Source organism: Mesoplodon mirus (assembly GCF_964341445.2).
Source record: "Mesoplodon mirus genome assembly, contig: HAP1_SCAFFOLD_796, whole genome shotgun sequence".
NCBI classification, from domain to species: domain Eukaryota; kingdom Metazoa; phylum Chordata; class Mammalia; order Artiodactyla; family Ziphiidae; genus Mesoplodon; species Mesoplodon mirus.
The window spans coordinates 28,515-44,880 of NW_028295239.1; the positions used below are offsets into that span (position 1 = coordinate 28,515).

Below are 16,366 nucleotides of genomic sequence, written 5' to 3' on the forward strand. Positions count from 1 at the left end.
GAAGTGTAAACTGTCCTTTAAAATTTTTTTTAATGCAAGCAATATATGTACATGGTTCACAATTCAAAACAGCAAACAAGAAAAAAGTTTCCTCAATCCAGAGATAGTCCACATAAACATACATTCTTTCCATTTTCCTACACGAGTATTCTATATCCTGTTTTTGTCATTTAACAAAGTATTTTGAATATTATTTCATAAGCACATAGACCTACATCTTTCTTATACTTTACAAAATGTTTTATCAATTTTATTGAAGTATAAAACTTAAGCACACTAAACTACATATTTATTCAATGTTTTGACATATGTACACTCCTGTGAAAATATTACCATAATCAAGATAAACATTTCCATCACCCCCAGAACTTTCCTCATGTCCCACTGTAATCCATCCGTCTCCTCCACCCTCATTCCCAATAAACCACTGACCTGCTTTCTCACTATAGAATCATCTGCACTTTTTAGAATTTTATATAAAGACAATCATATAGTATATACTCCACCTCATTCATTTTAAGGGCCTGAGGCTAAACTGTAAAGGTCAAGTTACACGGACCTTGACTTTCAGGCAATGGGGTACCATTGGAAAGTGTTTCAATAAGTGAATGATAATGTCATAATGTTTACTAAGATGAATCTAACAAAAAGATATAAGCTACGAAATCAGTTATGAAGCAACTGAAACAAAACGGACAACAGATGAAAGGGCCCAATTTAGGGCAGAAGTGGTGGGGATGCTGTGGTTTTGAGGCCAAATCTGCATGACCTGATAATGAATAGATTCAGGCAGTGAAAAAGAAAAATGATGAACTAGGACCAAAAACGCATGAAAAGGATGAGCCTGGGTTAAAAGGAAGAGGGACAGGACTTCAGGCTCTTAGACTTGCAGTAACTTTAGGACATCCACACAAAGATGTCATCAGGCAGCTGGAAACCCCCAAGGAATTCAGGACACCAAGGGCATTAGAAAAAGATTTAAGAGTTAGCAGCTTGAAGAAAATAAGGAAAATAATTGAATCTTTGTTCCTGTATGAGGAAAAAAAGGAAGAAAAGGAGGCAGGAGTTAAGGTCATAGAGAACACTGCTATGATTAGGCAAACCACAATTCCCACATTATAATAGGAATGCCTCCCAATGCCTGCTTGGAGAAATCCATTTTTTGAGTCACTTTTCAATGACAACGTAGTATGTTATATTTTTAACATACATGACTATTAATAAAGACAAGTGTACTTAATGAGAAACTACAGAGAAGTCTTGAATTTTTAAATACAAAGTAAGCCAAGATCTTCTCTTTTCTATGACCATATCTTTCAAAGTTCTGCCCATGTGCAAGCTTCTTCCAATATAAGAAAGCAATCTAGGGCTTCCCTGGTGGCACAGTGGATGAGAGTCTGCCTGCCGATGCAGGGGACACGGGTTCGTGCGCCGGTCCGGGAGGATCCCACATGCCGCAGAGCGGCTGGGCCCGTGAGCCATGGCCGCTGGGCCTCCGCGTCCAGAGCCTGTGCTCCGCAACGGGAGAGGCCACAACAGTGAGAGGCCCGCGTACCACAAAAAAAAAAAAAAAAAAAAAAAAAAAGAAAGAAAGCAATCTGTGTAGATTCTGAGGCATTCAAACGACACCTGAATACTTCTGTTGCAAGGTTTCACAGCTGCCTTGTTTACTACATAACTTGGTCACAGTCACATAATTTTCTAACAGTTTCCTGTCTGAAAATTGGGCATAACAGCATTGACTTCATAAGACTGTTTTAAGGCTCAAATGGAAAATGTACTGCTATAAACTGCATGTTGAAACCTAATCCCCAATGTGATGGTATTTGGAAGTGAAGCCTTTAGGTGTAGCCCTCTTGAATGGGATTAATGCCCTTATTAAAAGGCCCCAGGGAGACCCCTCGCCCACTCCATCATTTGAGGACACAGTGAGAAGACAGCTATGGATCCTCAACAGAAACCGTATCTCCTGGCTCCTAGATGGTGGAACTTCCCAGCCTCCAAAACTGTCAGAAATAAATTTCTGTTGCTTAAGCCACCCAGTCGGTAGTATTTTTGCTACAGCAGCTCAAAGGGACTAATACCCTTACATAAAGCAATTAGTACAATGTAAGGCCCAGTATATGTTCACTATACGTGATTTGATTCTCTGTCTTCCTTGAGGGAAAAGCCAATGACTGTTGTGTTTTTGTTGTTTTTAAATTATGAAATAAATATAGCAAAAAAGAAAATAAACTTCTCCAATAATCCTACCACCCAGAGACACACTGTTCACATTTTGGAGAACTATGGAGGCTTGCCACTCACTTCTTATAACTCAACTCTATTATTCAAGAGCAACCCTGAAAAGTATGTGTCATACTGTAATTTGTAATTTTAACAAGGTATAAACTTGAATTGCAAGCACTACAAAACCTGTATGCAAGAGTTTGCTGAGTTAGTAAATACTCTCAGTTTACCACCCGGCATCTCTACCATGCAGCATTACAGTCCTTCAGAAGTGGTTATTTACAGCAGCTTTCAAAGGATAAGTATATCCTTAAGTGACAGAATATTTCCCCTAAAAACAAGCCAAGAACAAAATTTACATGGGGCTTCCCTGGTGGCACAGCGGTTGGGAGTCCGCCTGCCGATGCAGGGAACACGGGTTCGTGCCCTGGTCCGGGAGGAACCCACATGCCGCGGAGTGGCTGGGCCCGTGAGCCATGGCCGCTGGGCCTGTGCGTCCAGAGCCTGTGCTCCGCAACGGGAGAAGCCGCAAAGGTGAGAGGCCCACGTACCGCGAAAAAAATAAAAAATTTTTAAAAATTTACATACCTTAATGTTTTCAAGTTGCATCCACATTGTACCATGTATCAAAATTTCATTCCTTTTGAATGCTGAATAATAGCCTGCTGTACGCGAAACAGAGCAGGACCCTGCTGAGTACCCTGCCTCTTGTTTGTAGGAAAGCTTTAGCCTCCTAGGACTTCCCCAAGTTCCAAAGAACAAATTTAATTTGAGATGTGAGATAACAGAGAAACAAAGCAAAACAGTCAAGCAAGATAAAATAATAATAGTTTAGCCATTAAACAAAGTGAAGGGCCTTTAGTTCTTCCACAACAGCTATAGATAACATGCTGAGCCATGTCCTTAAGCTGTTCTGCTGACACTGAAACCCCCACCAGGTGGAATAAGTGAGCTGCATGCTGACCAGAAGCACACAGGCCCCAGCCTGGATGGAACCAGAAGGTTGATGTGACTCCTGATTACTTTACCACCAACCAATCAGAAAAATGTCCACAAGCTGATCAGGCACCCTGCAACCCTCTCGCTCACCCTGTCTTTAAGAACTTTTCCCCGAAAGCCTTTGGGGAGTCTGGGTCTTTTGAGCATGAGCCACCTGTTCTCCTTGCTCAGCCCCATGTTGGGACGCCATGCAATAAACACTGTATTTTCCCTCACCACAAGCCAGTGTCAATAGATTGGCTTTAGTACACGTGGGCAAGTGGACCCAAGTTTGGTTCAGTAACATACATATATATATATGTAGATATATATACAAAAATATACATATATATACATACATGTTGAGAAATGGAATACTGACTGAATATCAGTAAACAAAGGATGTCACAGTCATCAGTGATTGCAGCCACCAGCCTATGGTGAGGTGGTGAGCTCTGAGGGAACTCAGGATATGAAAACACAGGATACTGGCCCCAGACAGCTGAGGTATACATCAAAGGAACGATTTCAGCGTGCCCAGACTCTTTCATCTTCCCATACATAGAAAAGTGTTAAATTCCTTAACATGAGATACCTAGTTTTCTTTAATTAAAAATAATCTTTTGACGTTCTAACCACCTGCCCTTGGTTGCAAAACTCCAATATAACCAGGCTCCCCCCTCGCCTCCTCGGAGCAGTTCTCTAAGGGTTACCTGACATGCTGCCTCCCAGGCTTGAAGTCCTAAAAACTCCTGCCGAATAAAATATAACTCTCAACTTTTATGCTGTGAATATTTTTTTAGTAGACAATATACATACACACACATTTTGTTTATTCGTTCATCTGTTGATGGATATCTGGGTTGTTTCCACCATTTGGCCATTGTGAATAATGCTGCTATGAACATCAATGTACAAGTGTCTGAGTCCCTGCTTTCAATTCTTTTGGGTATATGTCCAGAAGCAAAATTACTAAGTCATATGGTAATTCTATTCTTAACTTTTGAGAAACCACCAAACTGTTTTCCACAGTGGCTGCATCACTTTACATTCCCACCAGTAGTGCACAAGGGTTCCAATTTCTCCACATCCTCAACATTTTTTTCCCATTTATGGATAACAGCCATACTAATGGGTATATTGTAGTATCTCATTATGGTTTTGATTTGCATGTCCCTAATGACTAATGATGATGAGCATCTTTTCATGTGCTGGACTGCCTGGAAAGATCAGGTTGATGGCCATGATGGAATAACAGGGAATGGATTTATCCTCCTGCCTGAAACAACCAAAAAGAAACAAAAAGAAAAGAGACAAAATACTTGAAACAATGGTTTTCAAGAATGGGACATCAGGCAAGAAGAACACTAACCCCTGAAAGCTTTCGGGAAACAATGAACTGAGCTCTATAATTGCCCCAGCTTACTTTCTTGAGAGAATTTCCAAACCACACAGTAGGGAGGGAGAACTGAGGTGGAGCCTGGGGAGCTCCCTGAGTTAAGAGACAGAGCTGAGAGTCCATGGAGACACAAGTAGCTGGAGTTCACAGCACAGAGCACCAGAAAAGCCAGAGTTGCACAGAGAACCCCAATCATCCCCCTCAAGTATACAGCAGAGCACTGATCAGCATGTGCATATGAAGAAGCTACACTAGACCAGCTAAAGAACCATTGGGAAGTATTAGAAGACCAGTGCCCACTATTCACACAGGGTCACGAAACTGTAACTGTTAACCTGACTGGAAAAAACCCATAATTCAGAGAATTACACAGACCTCAGGAAGATCTTGCTTCAGTAGAGGGATATAAGACTGTGTACTTCCCCAGACCCACCTAATAAATCATAAAGCAACACCTAAAAGGATGAAACTGTTTCCAGGTAACTGCACCACAGAAGAAAGCCAAAATTAAAATAAATTTTTTAAAAATCCAGCACCCAACAACATAGAATTCAAAATATTTGGTATCTACTCAAAAATTTCTGGGCATGTAAAGAAGCAGAAAAATACAACCCATAATGAAAACAAATACCAATCAATAGAAACAGACACAGAAATTACACAGATGACAGATTTACAGAAAAAGCCATTAAAACAACTATTATACTCTTTACGTTCAAAACACAGACAAGGGCTTCCCTGGTGGCGCAGTGGCTGAGAGTCCGCCAGCCGATGCAGGGGACACGGGATCGTGCCCCGGTCTGGGAGGATCCCACATGCCGCGGAGCGGCTGGGCCCATGAGCCATGGCTGCTGAGCCTGCGCGTCTGGAGCCTGTCCTCCGCAACGGGAGAGGCCACAACACTTAGAGGCCCACGTACCGCAAAAAAAAAAAAAAAAAAAAAACACAGACAAATGTATGATCGTGTTAAGGAGAGACATGGACAAGATAAAATGACATATCAAACTTTTAGAGCTGACAAATACACTGGATAGTATTAACAGCAGATTAGACACTACAGGAAGAAAAGATTATCAAACTTGAAGGTATAGCAATAGAAACCACTCAAAATGAAACAGAGAAGGGAAAAAATGAGCACAACGTCGATAATACATGACACGACATCAAGGAGCCTAATTAATATACATATAATTGGAGTCACAGAAGGAAAGGAAAAGGGAGTCAGAAAAAAAAAGTGTTGAATAAAGGCAAAAAACTCTCCAAATGTGATGAAACCTTTGAACCTATGTGAAGAGGAGAGTTAACTTAGCAGACCTGAGACAGGTATCCCTAGAAAGCCCTGCTTACAATGTTGGTCCTTGCCTACCTCTGGGAACTTAGATTTCAGGATGATTCCCATCATTCCCTAAATGATAAGGGTATCTCCCTGTGCCTAAACTGTGCAAACAATATGGCTTATGTTGAATACCTGTTTTCTGTCCTGAAAACTGAAATTCTGGCACATGTTAGGCAGAGAGCTCCCCTGATAAAAACCGTTGGCACTGAGTCACCGATGAGCACCCCCGGCAGACAACACTGCACATATACTGTCAAAACTCACTGCTGGAGCAGTTAGACATCCCCTGTATGACTCCACTGGAAAAAGACTCTTGGAAGAGTGCTGATTTTACTTTTGTATCTTTTCACTGTAATAAATCATAGCTGTGAGCATGACTGTATGCTAAGTTCTGAGTGTCTTCCTAGCAAATCACTGAACCCAGAAGTGAACTTGGGGATCCCAGACAAACCACAGATCCAAGAAGCTTGACAAACTCCAAGCAGAAAACCACACCTAGGCATATCACAATCAATCAGTTTAAAACAAGCAATAAGAAAAACTTAAAAGATCAAGAGTGAGAAGAGCTTCAGGCTTCTTGATAGCAACTCTGGAACTAGAAGACAATGAAGCAATGCCTTCAAAATTCTAAAGAAAAAAAATTTCAAACCTAAAATTCTATATAAATTTTCAATCACACATTAAAGTGTGATGAATGCATCTTCTGACATGACAAGTCTCAAAAAATTATCTTCCATAAATCCTTTCTTGGAAGCTACCGGAAGATGTGCTCAATCAAAATGAGAGTAACAACCGAGAAAGAGGAATCCAGGATAAAGTTGCTCCATGCAGGAGCGAGGTGAAGGGAATTCCCCAAAAAGACTGTGAACGGTGACTCAAGGGTGGCTACATTCACAAAGCACAGAGGACTCTGAGTTGAAATCAGAGCGGCTAGGAGGTTGTGGGAAACAGTTCTCCATAAAAACAAAACGAATAGAATGCTGAAAGGATAAAGAAGATGTGGTATATAATTACAATGGAATACTACTCAGCCATAAGAAAGAATGAAATGATGCCATTTGCAGCTACATGGATGGACCTAGAGATTATCATGCTAAGTGAAGTAAGTCACACAAAGACAAATACCATATGGTACCACTTATAGGTGGAATCCAAACTATGACACAAATGAACATATCTACAAAACAGAAACAGACTCACAAACATAGAGGACAGACCTGTGGTTGCCAAGGGGGAGGGTGGGGGAGGGAAGGATTGGGAGTTTGGGATTAGCAGGTGCAAACTATTACATATAGGATGGATAAACAACAAGGTCCTACTATAGAGCACAGGGAACTCTATTCAATATCTTGTGATAAACCATAATGGAAAAGAACATGAAAAAGAATACATATAACTGAATCACTTTGCTATACAGCAGAAATTAACACAACACTGTAAATCAACTATACTTCAATAAAATATTTTTTAAACTTTTTTTAAAGAACTAATAGAATGCCTGCTATGTCTGAAAATCTTAATGGAAGAACTGAACAATGGTGAAAAATTAGAGTTTTATTCATGATAAGTAAAATTAAGAGTTTTATTCATGATAAGTAAAACTAGGCAAACAAAAACCCAAATGATTAACTCCAACAAAAACGAAAAGTTGGAAAGGAAAATCACAATTAACAGTTGTCTTGTTATGAATATTATTATTCAGAATTGCATAATGCTGAATCTAATGTAACCAGACCATGAGACATCTGTCCTGGGGGAACAGAGGGATGGGAAAGCCCCATGTGTAGCAGAGGTGAGAGTGGGTGAGGAGAGAAGTTCTCAGTATTTATCCATGTTTAAAAGCACATTACAGGGACTTCCCTGGTGGTCCAATGGTTAACAATCTGCCTTCCAATGCAGGGGACACGGGTTTGATCCCTGGTCAGGGAACTAAGATCCCATATGCCGCGGGGCAACTAAAGCCCGCGAGCCGCAACTAGTGAGCCTGCACGCCACAACTACAGAGCCCATGCACTCTGGAGCCCGCACGCCACAACCAGAGAGAAGCCGGTGCGCCACAACAAAAGATCTCACATGCCGCAACTAAGACCCAAGGCAGCCAAAAGTAAAATAAATATATATTTTTTAAAAAAGCACATTACAAGCATTTTATTTAGAGAAAAGGAGGTAAAAAACAAAATAATCCACAGAGTCAAAAGTGGTAGTCCCTGAGGAAAGAGTTGCAAACAAAACACCAAAGGCGGTGACTAACAAATGCCATAAACAGAATGGAAAGTTGGAAACAATTCATTCTTACCTTAGGAAGTTCAGGTAGAGTCTCTGGAGGTGTCAAAGAACGACTGCTTGTACAAGAAGCACTGTCAGATATTTCCACCACACTCTCACGGTCTTCAAATTCATCACATGTATCTTCCCTGTCACTGTCTATCTCCCAGTCAATAACCTGGAGATCATCTAAAAAATACAATTTTAATTTTAAATATCTTTAATGTGTTTGAAATCTATTCTTCCTCAACAGTTTTAAATGATCCATGTTGTTCAACAATTTTAAAATATATTAAAAGACAGCAGAAAGTATACTCCTACTCTTTATCTATAAACATCCCATTTTTCCCAACTCTTACCCCTACCCCAATTCTCAGGTAACTACTTCTATTAGTTGTTTTTGTATTCTTCTAGAGTTTCTGCAGCATTATTGTTGATATGGAGAAAGTTTTAATGGTCTGGATAGAAGATCAAACCAGAAACAACATTCCCTTAACCCAAAGCCTAATCCAGAGCAAGGTCCTAACTCTCCTCAATTCTACGAAGGCTGATACAGGTGAGGAAGGTGCAGAAGACAGCACCTTTTAAAGCTGGCAGAGGTCGGTTCATGAGGCTGAAGGAGGGAAGTCATCTCCATGACATCAAAGTGCAAGGTCAAGCAGTGAGTGCTGATGCAGAAGCTGCACCAGGTCATCCAGATGAGCTAGCAAAGAGAATTCATGATGGTGGCTACAATGAACAACAGATTTTCAGTGCAGATGAAACAGCCTTCTACGAGAAGAAGATGCCATCTAGGACTTTCATAGCTGAAGAGAAGTCAATGCCTGGCTTCAAAGCTACAAAGGACAGACTGACTGTCTTGTTACAGGCTAAAACAGCTGGTGACTTGAAGTAGATCCAATGCGCATCGACCATTCTGAAAATCCTAGAGCGCTTAAGAATATGCTAAATCTACTCTGCCTGTGCTCTGTAAACAGAACAACAAAGTCTGGATGACAGCACATCTATTTACAACATAGTTTACTGAATATTTTAAACCCACTGTTGAGACCTACTCCTCAGAAAAAATGATTCCTCTCAAAATATTAATATTCATTGACAATGCACCTGGTCACCCAACAGCTCTGATGAAGATGTTGTACAATGGAATGGATGTTGTTTTCACGCCTGCTAACACAACATCCACTCTGCAGCCCATGGATCAAGGAATAATTTTAACTTTCTAGTCTTATTATTTAAGAAGTTCATTTTGCAAGGCTATAGCTGCTATTGACAGTGATTCCTCTGATGGATCTGGGCAAAGTCACCTGAAAACCTTCTGAAAAGGATTCTCCATTCTAGATGCCATTAAGAACATCTGCGGGGCTTCCCTGGTGGCACAGTGGTTGAGAGTCCACCGGCCGATGCAGGGGACACAGGTTCGTGCCCTGGTCTGGGAAGATCCCACATGCCGTGGAGCGGCTAGGCCCGTAAGCCATGGCCGCTGAGCCTGCGCGTCCGGAGCCTGTGCTCCGCAACAGGAGAGGCCCCAACAGTGAGAGGCCCACGTATCGCCAAAAAAAAAAAAAAAAAAAAAAGAACATCTGTGATTCATTCAATGGGAAGAGGTCAAAATATCCACAGTAACAGGAGTTTGGAAGAAGTGGATTCTGACCCTCATGGATGACTTTGAGGGGTTCAAGACTTCAGTGGAGGAAGGACTGCAGATGTGGTGAAAATGACAAGAGAAGTAGAACTAGAAGTGGAGCCTGAAGATGTGACTGAATTGCTGCAATCTCAGGATAAAACTCTTAACAAGTGAGGAGCTGCTGCTTAGGCATGCCCAAAGCAAGTGATTTCTTGAGATGGAATCTCCTCCTGGTGAAGAGGCTGTGAAGACTGTTGAAATGGCAACAAAGGATTTAGAACATTACAAAAACTTAGTTGATAAAGCAGCAGCAAGGTTTGAGAGGACTGACTTCAATTTGGAAAGAAGTTCTCCTGTGGCTAAAATGCTATCGAGCAGCATTGCAAGCTCCAGAGAAATCGTTTATGAAAGAAAGAGTTGATCGATGCAGCAAACTTCATTGTTGCCTCATTTCAAGAAACTGCCACACCAACCCCAGCCGCCTTCAGTGAGTAGCCATCAACACTGAAGTGAGATCTTCCACCAGCAAAAATACACGACTTGCTGAATCAAGGCTCCGATGACGGTTAGCATTTTTCCTTCAATAAAGCATCTTTTAATTAGGGTACGTACATTTCTTTTTAGATATAATGCTGCTGCACACTTACCAGACTACAGTAGTACGTAAACATAACTTGTATGTGCACTGCGAACCCAAACATTCATGTGACTCGGTTTGCTGCAACGTTCACTTTATTGCGGTGGTTGGGAACCAAACCTGCAATATCTCTATTGTGTACCTGTACTTTAGAGAACTAGCTTGGTCAAAGAGACCCAAAGTGGAATCCAACCAGTTCTAACATGTTCAAGCCTAAGTTGTTAACTGTAAAAATAATACTGGTAATACTTATCTCTTAGAGTTATTGTGATAAATATTATGAGAAAATGTTTCTAAAAGGCTGGGAGGCTGGGACTCAGTAATATTTTTTTAAATGCTAAGTATCAATATTAGAAAAGGAGTGTAACTTTCTTTCATTATTAAAACCCAATCTATAACAGAAACTAAATTTCTTACAAAATTATCAATTTACCTTCACTGGCCCCATCTTCTGGAGAGAAAATATTCCTGCTATAAAACCTGCCTATTCTAGAACCATGTCCATTCTCTCTCTGTGATTTAAAAATTGTTTTATCTTCATCTGACAGATCACTTCCACTGGAACTCCATGTTATAGCTGTAAGCCCACTGGTACTCTTAGATGTGGTAGGTTCTGCAAAAGAAAAAGGGAAAATATAAAAATGGCCAATTGATACGGTTATTGATCAAAATGAGGTTTTATACATGTTACTTTGCTGAAGTCACAAATATACAAAATTCTGATGATAGTGAAAGCAATGTCTTACTTCAAATCTTCCGAACTGAAGGTCTATGTGCAACCTGGCTAAGATTCTTTGAATTAAAGCCAAATTACAAGAAGAAAAAGAAGTCAAACTGATTGAGAAAAGTCATAAAAGACAAGGAAAATGACTGGAGCACAAATGAAAACTCAAAAATAACCTTCAAATAATTACAAAACTATAAAACTTCATAGAATATTTCATCAAGCCATTAGGAAAAGCAAAAACACAAAACAAACCACACCAATAATTATCTGTAATAGGAATGCTTCTGTGTGCTTCCTTTGCCATACTAGGAGCCCTGGTAAGAGCAGTTTGCTTAAAATACTTACCAGCAAACTTTTTTGATTAATGAAACTTATTTTGAGATAATAGTTGTTCCATGAACATCTAGAATTACTAAAGTTGTCTATCCTTCAAAATAAAAAATTAAATATAAACTATTCACAATAACCTAAGAACCCATATTGATTTAAAGAGCTAATAAAACTAAGCTGTGTACTTACTTGCCAAAGACATTATCAATCTTTTTCATTATTATGCATCTGAACAAGTAAATCAAAAAGGAAAAAGTAGAATGCTACAGACTGAATGTTTGTTTCCCCTAAAACTCACATATTGAAGCCAAATCCCAGTGTTATGGTATTAAGAGGTGTGGCCTTTAGGGGGTAATTAGGTCATGAGGGTGGAGCCCTCATGAATGGAATTAGTGCCCTACAAAAGAAGCCCCAGAGAGATCCCCAGCCTCTTCTACCCTATGAGGATGCAGCAAGGAGGTGCTATGAACGAGGAAGCGAGTCCTCGCCAGACACTAAATCAATGTCCTGACTTTCCGCCTCCAGAACTGTGAGAAATAAATTTCTTTTGTTTATAAGCCACCCAGTCTACAGTATTTTTCTTATATACAATAGCAGCCTGAATGGTCTAAGACAGGAAGCAAAGTTATCACTATTTTCAGATTATATAATGAATTCATAAACCTATAAATTATAGGCACCTAACTGTATAATTTATATAGTTAACCTCTACCAGGAATTTATTACTCAGTAACTCATTTTATTTGCTGAAAAGAGGTGGCCCCTGAAATCAAGGCTCATTCCAATGAAATTCCAGGAACAACATCAGCCAGACTATGAGAATAGTTACCATGTATTTATAAACATTTCTGGGTGACCAATGTGTGCTAGGCACTATGCTAGGACTTGGTGTTATAGGCTGAATTGTATCCCCCCAAAACTCATTCATATGTTAAAATTCTAACCCCCAGCATCTAAGAATGTGACCTTATTTGGAGAAAGGGTCTAAAGTGATATCATTAGTGTGGGCCCTAATCCAATATGACACCTGTCCTTGTAAAAAGGAGAAATTTGAACACAGAACCATACATGCAGAGAGCGAAAACACAGTAAAGAGACACTTGAAGAAGACAGCCACCTACAAGTCAAGGCAAGAAGCCTGGAGCACATCCTGAAGGAAGCAACCCTGCCAATACCTTCACTTCAGACTTCTAGCCTCCAGAACTGCAAGATAAGAAGTTTTTGTTGTTAAAAACACCCAGTTTTGGGCTTCCCTGGTGGAGCAGTGGTTGAGAGTCCGCCTGCCGATGCAGGGGACATGGGTTCGTGCCCCGGTCCGGGAAGATCCCACATGCTGCGGAGTGGCTGGGCCCGTGACCCACGGCCGCTGAGCCTGTGCGTCCGGAGCCTGTGCTCCGCAATGGGAGACGCCACAACAGTGAGAGGCCTGCGTACCGCAAAAAACAAACAAACAAACAAACAAACAAAAAAACACCCAGTTTGTAGCATTTTATTATGGCAGCCCTAGCCATATCCTAGCCCTAGCCACCTAAGATATAAAGATGAGCAATAGAGGGTCTGCCCTGAAAAAAATCTATGGTCCAACAGGGAGAAAAGCACATCAAGAAATAATAATTTAAAAATTTACTAATGCGGGACTTCCCTGGTGGTCCAGTGGTAAAGAATCTGCCTTCCAATGCAGGGGACGCAGGTTTGATCCCTGGCTGGGGAACTAAGATTCCCACATGCCGTGGGGCAACTAAGCCCACGTGCCACAACCACTGAGCTTGCGGACCTCAATGAGAGAGCCTGCATGCCGCAAACTACAGACACCACGGGCTCTAACCCACACGCCACACTGCAGAGAAGGCCACGTGCCACAACGAAGAGCCCACGTGCCACAACTAAGACCTGATGCAGCCAAAAAGAGATATAATAATTAAAAAATAAAGATTTTTTTTAAAAATGGGCAGAAGACCTGACTAGACACTTTTAAAACTAATAATAAAATAAATACATACATAAAAATTTACTAATGCTTCTCAAGGAGTTTCTGACTCCATAACGAATAAAGATTTTGAGAACACATTTTGCAGGGTATTTCAAGAAAAAAAATAAACACTATCTTCTTTTTATTACATAGTTTCATTTTGCTTGGTAAATACACTTTTTTAAAGTTCTGCCTTTTAAAGAAAATCACTAACTACAAAGGTTCCAGCCTCTTTTCATTTCAAGTTTATATCTTCTTTCACGTCCCTCAAACCTTCTGGCAAGATCCTCTGCCAACATTCATTTGCTCACTTCTCTCACCCCTTCCCTTCTCCTCCATTTCCTCCCCCTTCCTTCTCTGGTTCTCAGTGCCTTACAGGTAAGGAAACAAGAGATGTGGAAACAAGGAAATGGAGTCTCCCCCTTTTTTGCACACTTTGCAAAAGTATGTTCCCCCACTTCTGCTTCCCAGCTCTCATAAAAATATTACTTCCACATCCTAGAAGTTTTGTTAATAGCCTGTCTTAAACTAATATGTTAGAAGTTACTGTTTTTAAAATGAACCAGTTCTAGGAAATGCCTTGAGTCCCCTTTTCTATCCATTTCTATTTGTAAGCTTCTGTTAAATTATTAACAATACTTTCTGTTCTTAACAACCTGCTTATGCTGTAAATAAATTAATTATACATGGATACAAGCTCTTTCAGCCCATGAGAATCTACTGATCATTCCACAGAATAGACAGCACAGCAGAGTAGGTTTTAGGTTGAATATATTGGCATGGGAAATCATCTCAAAAGATCCTTTTGAAATTAAATACAAGGTAGCAGCTTATTTAATATTTCTTTCTCTCCCCAAGTTAAATTTGACTACACCAATTTTAAGTCTCCAAAAAAAGATAGAAGCCACATTTGTAAAAGAAAATAATAGTTAGTCGACCCTTGAACAACACAGGTTTGAAGTGCGCAGATCCACTTACGCACAGATTTTTTTCGATAAACACGTACTACGGTACGGCACGGCCCGCAGTAGGTTGAATCCGCTGATGCAGAACCGCGGATAAGGAGAGCTGACTCTGAAGTTAGTTACAGGCGTATTTTTGACTGTGTGGAGGGTCAGCGCCCCAGCCCCCCATGTCAGTCATTCAAGGATCAACTATACTATTCTTTCCATACATTATGACAGTTTAGAAATCAGAATTAAATTGATCTTTGAAAATCACAACATTCAGCACTAATAATATTAAAAATTAAATTCTGTAGTGCCATCAGAAGACTATGGTATTTTATAATACAGCATTTTATGAATCAAAAAAATGAGGGGAATTTTATTCTTCAATTGCATAAAAAGAACCCCCTTAAATGTTAGTGAATAATATAGCTTAAAGTGTTTAGTCTCTTATTCACAGTAAGCTTCCCCACTCCGCAGGACTCTGAGCAGGCTCTCACATAGCTTTCTTTGCCATCAAACATAACAGCAATTGGTGCCATTAAGCACCTACTAAGTGTAAACCTTTGAACTAGGGTTTTGTTTTTTTTTTTTAAACTCACAATAACGCAATGAGATACACAATTCTTAGGCTTATTTTCCAGATGCAGAAACTGAGGCTCAGCATGTTTAGCTTGCGATCTCAAGACCCCACAGTCAAGATACAGTCAGGCCACTTCAGGGTCAGATGAGATCCCTGAAGTCTCAAGCCCTCACCCTTCCTGCCCAGAGGGTAACAGAGTATAGCAGCAGAACCAGTGGCCTCCCTGATATCCACTCCCTCTTCTTCCTTACTAACAAAATCCCAATTTTCTTTGAGCAGCAACACACATGTTTTAAAATCCTCAATTTCACTGTTGTCTCTTTAGTGGAGGTGACCCTATGTAACAGGTTCTGGCCAAAGGTAGAGGTCCTAGGGAGAGTACTCCTTGTCAGAGGAAAAGTTCATTTGGAGAAAATCCTCCAAGCCTATACTTTTCCTGAGAATTGAGCCTGGACAATTCAGCTTCTACCTCACAACTGCAAAAACAAACCCTACACTAAGGCAGAACTCAAAATGAGTCTGGCCCCCTGGCCTTCTTGTTGCAGGGGATAAATTCAACCCATCTCTTCAAACACTCCAATACAACTTCCTACTATTTGTAACTGAAAGCCTTCCCTAACTAATTTGCCAAGTAAGAATTTCATTGACTAAGGAGTATAGTCCTTATATCATAGATCATGATTTTATTTCCTAAATCAGATTCTTTTTAAAACCCTGCAGCTATGAACCTGAGCTTACCTACTGGGCTCTGTTGATAACAGTGAACCCAGGAAAGAGACAAAAAATTTTAATAATTACCTACACGACACAGAAAAAATGGGGTGGATGGTGACAAAGATGAGAGATTTTTTCAAAAAAATACCTTTTTACATTGTTTGGGTGTTTTCTTAACCATGAATATGTAGTCCACCCAAACTATGTAAACATCTTTTTAAAAGAAAGCAAATAAATCAAAGGAGGATATATTACCCTTATACCTTTTCTGCCAAGAAATCAACAAAAGATTACCTGTCTTGGGTCCAGAGGATAATTCAAGGTGTTTTTCTGTAGTAGTCTTCTTTTCAGCTGTTAATGACTGCAGGCAGATAATGATAACAATAATATAATTAGTGATGATGTAGTAGTTTATGTGACAAGGGCTAAAAACCAACAATATTACATAAAATATTCAAGAATTTATACTACACCCCTTTAACATATTCCTCTGTTTTCCTTTATTTACCAACAAGTATTCCCAAAGCAAATACTTATAGTGCATTTTTGTATTTTTCCAGAATCTAAACAGAGAGCTATCCAACCTTGAGCTGTCTAACCTGTAGTGGTGAGCACTCCTTCTTAT

The 16,366-nt window shown here is 40.1% G+C and overlaps 1 long non-coding RNA gene across 1 annotated transcript in view; it reads right to left on the reverse strand.

Moving 5' to 3' along the window:
- Window positions 1-7,455: 7,455 nt before the first annotated feature.
- Window positions 7,456-16,366, reverse strand: part of LOC309797614 — a 34,158-nt gene continuing 25,247 nt past the window's right edge. Inside the window, exons 3-5 of the long non-coding RNA XR_014292734.1 lie at window positions 16,036-16,102; window positions 10,905-11,084; window positions 7,456-8,396 (exon numbers count right to left, since the gene is read on the reverse strand). This is a non-coding gene — a long non-coding RNA (uncharacterized lncRNA). The remainder of the gene's footprint in view (window positions 8,397-10,904; window positions 11,085-16,035; window positions 16,103-16,366) is intronic.